This window comes from Argentina anserina, chromosome 7 (genome assembly GCF_933775445.1).
Source record: "Argentina anserina chromosome 7, drPotAnse1.1, whole genome shotgun sequence".
In the NCBI taxonomy this organism is placed as follows: Eukaryota; Viridiplantae; Streptophyta; class Magnoliopsida; order Rosales; family Rosaceae; genus Argentina; species Argentina anserina.
In genome coordinates, this window is record NC_065878.1 from 8,833,323 (window position 1) to 8,839,668 (window position 6,346).

At 37.6% G+C, this 6,346-nt stretch overlaps 1 long non-coding RNA gene across 1 annotated transcript; it reads left to right on the forward strand.

The window, feature by feature from the left end:
* The first annotated feature begins 3,265 nt into the window (after window positions 1-3,265).
* LOC126802346 (uncharacterized) lies at window positions 3,266-5,893 on the forward strand. The gene is made up of 2 exons (XR_007672937.1): window positions 3,266-3,350; window positions 5,491-5,893. It is a non-coding gene; the product is annotated as an uncharacterized LOC126802346 (long non-coding RNA).
* The last annotated feature ends 453 nt before the right edge of the window (window positions 5,894-6,346 follow it).

Consider the following 6,346-nt stretch of genomic DNA (forward strand, 5'->3'; position numbering starts at 1 on the left):
TAAGCGACTCCTGCTCAATAATATAAATGTAGTTACCATAGTATAAACTCATTTGGAAATAAAAACGTAACAGTATATAATATAGCAACCCATATATATGTATCGTATTTACCATTTTATACACATACACAACCCATTATATTAGATACATGTCATAGTTCAATAGTTTTAAGAAAACGTAAATATGAGTCGCCGCCAAGGGTAGAATCGTCATAGTGAGATTTACTCACCTTATTTCCTGCATGCAATTTCCACGACGTTGAAAGTAATTATCTCACTCGTTTCACCGGTCGCCTTATAGTATGATAAAGTGCTTAGAAAACAATACGTAAAATTTACAGGTGACGAGCACCTCATTAATGTTAAAACACTGTTCATAATTTACTGTTCAAAATTACTGCTCATGAAGCACTGTTCACGAAATCACTGTTCGTAAAGTTACTATTCCCAAACCTCACAATTTCACCTCCTATGTCGTCCTAGATCGATAGCCTAGCTCTTAACGCCCTCACCTTCTCCCATGCGCCGCCACAAACGGTGGCACACGCTCCACCACCACCTCCGACCAAAACTCTTCAAATCAACAAACATTTAACATCAAAGATGAAGAGCATGAGGAGGATAGCACAACCATACCTTCAATTCACCCCACGTTGGCCGGACACCACCGGAATCGCCACCCCAAGATCCCGGATTGGGATTTGGAGATCAGAGTAGCTGCAGCTCGATTCGAGCCTCACCTCTAGTGGAATCGTGTTGAGAAGGAGGAGATAGGACTCACAGTCGTGACCCCGAGCTCCAGCGTCACCGGCAACACCGATTTTGTCGGAGCTGCTGCAGCGGTCCTTCGGTGGCGACGCGACATGACTTGGGGTTGGTCGCTGCTGCACTGGATCGAAGCGCCTTGGCCGTGCGATTCCAACAACACCAGCGGTGTCGTGCACGGTGGCCTGAGAACAAAACTCACCGGCGGAGAAAAATCTGAGAGAATGAGGGTCGGGGGAGGGGAGAGAGAAAACTGCGCGGGGGGGGGGGGGGGGGGGGGTTCCGTTTTGGGAAAATTAGGTTTTCCCAAAATTTCCTTTTATAGCCTTCCAAAATTGGAAACCAACGCTCGTCGATAATAACTTTTACATACAACATCCGATTAAGGTGCGTGGCGTGTCCACGAACTCGTATCGACGAGCTTTACAACTTCTGTGAATGAAGTTTTTCAGAGACGAGCGACAGAATAAAAGTTGACTCTCGAGTCACAGAAAACGTAATGTTTTTCAATTTAAATTTCCGAGATCGATTTTGTTTCGTCTGACATCGACGAGAAAAAGAAAAAATGCGATTTTATTCAAATTCTAAGTTTAATAATCTACAAGAATTTATACGAATCAAACCCGAAAATTCGGGGTATTACAGTTTCTCTACCCTTTAATTGCTTCTTTATCAACCGATGCTTGCCTCCTCTTTTGAGTTTGCTTGGATTGTTTGCTATTGATCTAATTATGGGTTAGATATTTTTGTTTCAGTTCGGCTCCGGTCTCCACGACAATTTTCCTCTAACTTGATGATGCATCTATGCCTCTCTCGTTTAGTTTTGGCCCTGTTTCTATTCTAGGTTTGGTGACTTCTCTCCAATGGTTTCTCTGTCTCAGGTGGTGTTCCCAGATTTGTTGTTGCGATTTGTGACCCACTAGTTGTTGCTGGTCGGGTTCAGTGTTTTGGCTTGATTCGTCGGTGTTTCTCGGTCGCATCGATCTTGTTTCCTCCTCCACAGTCTCGTGTTTCTTCGGTTGGTGCGTCCATTTCCGGCGATGTTGGTTGTCGGTCCATGTTTAGCTTGTGCTTTGGGCTTTCTTGGCATTGTTGGTTGGTGGGCTGGGATTTGGTGTTGTATAGTTTTTTTGTCTTTTAACTCTGCTTCTGTGCTTATAGGTAATAACTTGAGCTTGGTTGTTTGAGTTTAGGTTATGTTGTCTTCTTTTTTAGCTTCGGTATGCATTACAACGATGAGGCTAATGATTTTTCGTATAGCCGTGTTCGGCTTACCCCTATTGTTTGGGAGATAGTTCTTCGGTTGCTAGATATGAGTTTATTTCCAATTCGTGGTTGGTTTCTTATAAATGACTTCTATTTTGAATTCGAGTCTGCTTTAATAAAATTTTGCGGTGTCATAAAAAAAATACATTTACACGATTTACTCATACTATATACACTTTTACAACAACAATGGTAACTTACAAATAATTACATCATTCTCCATCGAAAATGAACAATCGCATATGTTTAGGGCTGTAAGTAGGCTCGAGCCGCTCGTGTTCGACTCGTGTTCGGTTTGATTTTAGCTGTTCGGTTCAAACTCGTAAAGCTAAATGAGCCAAACTTGAGCTCAATATTAAGCCCGACCTTGAAAAGGTTGGCTCGTTTATTAAGCTTGATTTAATAAATTTTATTATTATTATTATTATTATTATTATTATATATAATATAATTTTTATATGAGAAAATAATATTAAAAATGTATTATAAATAATAATTAAATGAAACCTAATTTTATTGTGCATTATATAAATAGTGTTTACTAAAGCAGTTCCATAAAATTTTTCACCACCCCAAATGACCAAATCTGAAAGAAACAAACAACTCCCATCGTCAATTCGTCATGGAGCCACAAGTAGTATTCTACTATTCTCTTCTTTCTTAATTAAAAGAGATTTTATATGATGTTATGACATCAAATTTTGAATTTTATTTTGAATTTCTTGATTTTAAAATATTAATTTCAAATGATTCAAGCCGACCCGAGTCCAGCTCGAGCTTTTTCAAGCCGAACCAAGCTTGAACATGAAGGAAAAAAAATCAAATTTTAGCCCGACTCGAACTCGTTCGAATGAAAACAAGCCAAACATAAACAATCTAGTACTTGGCTCGGCTCGGCTCGGCCGATTTACACCCCTACATATGTTGAAACAATATAACCGTATTTCCAAACCGGAAACAGAAAACGAACCAAAAAAAAACTCGAAAAAATAAAATAAATACTCAAGTTCCGTTTTGAGTCCGTTTTTACTTTTTACCAACAGATAATACCGCCACGTAAGCGTGACGACGTAAGTTTGACCGTTTTGGACACCGATAGAATCTGATAATTTTCTTTAAACAGGAAACTATGATAATAGTAAACAAAGTGACCAATCAGAACGCAGTAAAAGAGGCGGCATTGTTGTCCCCAAACCCCAACTTGCCTCTTTAAAAAGCAAAAAAAGTAAAAACCGTAGACCCACACATACAGAGAAGACCCCTTAACCTTTTTCACCCTTCTTCTTCTTCTTCTTCAACGCGGCTCTCTGCCCTCTAAGGTAAGATTTCTCTTCTGCAAGTCTGGATTTTGTTCTCTTCGTTCTGTTTTGCTGTCAATCGGTTTTGGTCCCTCAATATTCAAGCAAAGTTTCTCTAGTTTGACTCGCCTCCCCAGCCCCTTTCTGTTTTAGTTTTCTTGTTGTGATTGATGGTTCGGTAGGTTTTGTTTGGTGAGTTGTGTCTAGAAGGGAGAGGTGAGTACTGGGTTGTGTTTAGTTTTCTCTGTTATGATGTTGAGGTTTTGATTTTGTGTAGTTTACATGGTTTTAGCTTGAGGGATAAGTCTAGATTCTGTTTTTTATTGGATTGGGTGAATTGGAATAAATTGGGTTTTTTTTTAAGAGATCGAAGAATAATGAGTTGGGTTTTTGAGGAACAGTGTTGTATAGCTTCCAAATCATGTGTTTATTCTTAGACAGGGCTTTTGTTTTGGATGGTGCTCTATGCTTGATAAATAAAGATTTGGGCTTTTGTATTCGGTAATCTACTAGGCTTGATGGCAATGGTATTGGTTATAATTGACCACAAAAACGGAATGCTGGTTGTCTAATTGATGTAGGAGAATAATTTGAGCTGTCTGCTACTGTCTATTGTGTTTGATTTGAATTACTTAGCATGTTTTATGTAGCTACTGACCTTGAAACAATCGATCTTGTGAGTTCTTTTTGTTTTCGCTATAAATAAAGATTGATGGATTGACATTGCCTTATCAAGCTCTTTTATGGTCTAGTTATGTATTAGCAGTTTAGATCAACTTTGTTACCTGTACTTCTGTTCTTTGTTGTTTCTTAATGTTATTTGGGCTGGACTGACAGTGGGAATGATGCAGGAGCAGAGGAAGATAGGAACTAGAGGGTAGGATAGAAGGAACTAGATAGAAGATAGAGGATTTAGGAGAGAGGATCTCTTAAGAAGAGAGACCAGAAAGAGAATAGGGAGACGGGAGACCAAAAGAAGAACAGAACTCAGAGGCTAAGGAATCAATATTCTCAATATTCAAATCTGATCTTAACTCAATACAAAGCTCCTATATATAAGAACTAGAATTATAACTAAAACAGCTAGGAAAGACAACTCCTAACACTACTAAATAACCTATTTAATCAAAGTAAACATTAAATCCTAGAACAAGTTGGAACATGAAGAATTCTTAGAAGCATCCTTAGATAATACTTGCTGATTCTGCATCAGGGAACTTAAACTAGTTTGTGAAAGCTGAGTAATACTAAACCCCAGTTGCCATACTTCTGCATCTGCTTTTGTAAAACAGTTCTTTAAGTGCCGCTAGTTATTTATAACCAGTCCTTTAGTTTTATAGCAAACAGTTATTTAAAACCAGTTCTTTATGAATGATTCTGTCATATTAGATAGTTTTGGGATTTCTCCCTGTTCAAGAAGATTCTTTACCTCTCAATCGTAGATATGTTTGTACTAAACTCTCCTTTGTGCAAGTGAAGAAAACATCTAATATGCTAGTGGTGGGAGTGATTGATTTCTTGTATTAATCCCGCATGAACGTTTTCTTTGCTTTTGTGAGGATTTTTCTCATTATGCCTTTATAGTTGCAAATATTTCAGGCTATTCATAGTCTTTTTGTTTGTCCTGTTCAGTTTGTTTGTTTGGTTTTTCAGTTTTTGTTATCTGTTAGTTGTTATGTAGGCGCTTTTATTTTAAGTTTCTTACTCTTGCAATGCCATCATCCTCTTTTTGACTTTGCTGTTGTTTCTTGGTACCACCGATTTATGAATATTGTGGAGCTCAGTAAGTTTTACTGTGTAAAAAATGTGCATTACTTGTGTTATATAATTTTGTCATGGTTCTTCAAATTCTAATGATTAAATTTATAATTGACGATGATGTGCTGTAGCCCAGATTACCAAAATAAAACGGAACATAGTTGAAGTACTTGAACTTTCTTTGCCAGTAGTTTTCAAATGAATTGTTTCCTTTGACTATAATTTGGTGTAAAAAACTGCAATAATACAAATACATACTGAACTTACCAACAATGAACAATGCTTGTTAGTAATACTTGACATGATCAATGATAGATTTATGTGTAATAAAATAATGTGATTGTTCTGTCACTCGTATCCTCCCTTCTTTTGAGTTAATGTATTATATGTTTGGTTACATCAGACCAAGCAGATCGACATTTTATGGATAAAGGAGTACCTGGAAAGGAGGCCCTGAATGAAGTGACCCGTGAGTCGCTTATTGCCATTTCTTATTCTGAACCAGAGAAGAATCTCACTTCTGATATCTGGAATGGTGAAACTCTGGCTAAAGCAATAGACACTGATGGAGAGGACAAGTTCAGGTCTGAACTGATCTCCATTTCTTATACGCCGTCTTCTGAATTTGGAGGCTTTCCTGTTGCTAATGGTGAACTTAAGAACTAGGTTAAAGTATTAGGCTGCAAGCAATTTATGTCTTAGCAGAGCACATAGTAAAAGTAACGTGTGCATGGACTTGTGCTACAGAAGTTTCACATTTTCTGTATAATAACCTGGGAGAATGAATGGAAATGTGTTTCTGGATATATTTGCTATATCTTCATTCCGCATTTATTGTGCTATATATTATAATTGTGTTGCCTGTCTGAGCTCTTCTGTCTGCGTAGAACTATTTTCATATCCAGAGCAACATGCATGACACGACAAGGAAGAAACGAACTGATTACACCGTAAAATTAAATTTCTTAATACATAAATGACTGATAATTTTCAATAACCTACCGGCTAATGAATCCGTACAGCATCTGGTCAACACAAAGTTAATTGTCTTACCTTGATAACGTGATGTACGTTTATCTGCCTTATCTGTTGGTAAACTTTAGCTTTTCCTTCGTTCCTAACTATTTTATCCTCGTTTCGTAAATGTTGTTTTCTTTCAATGATCAGTTGAATGGTCTTCTTCTGTTTCTGATATGCTGAACCAAAACCCAAGCATTCCTATTATAGATATAGATAAGTTTTGTGAATTGTGATACAGA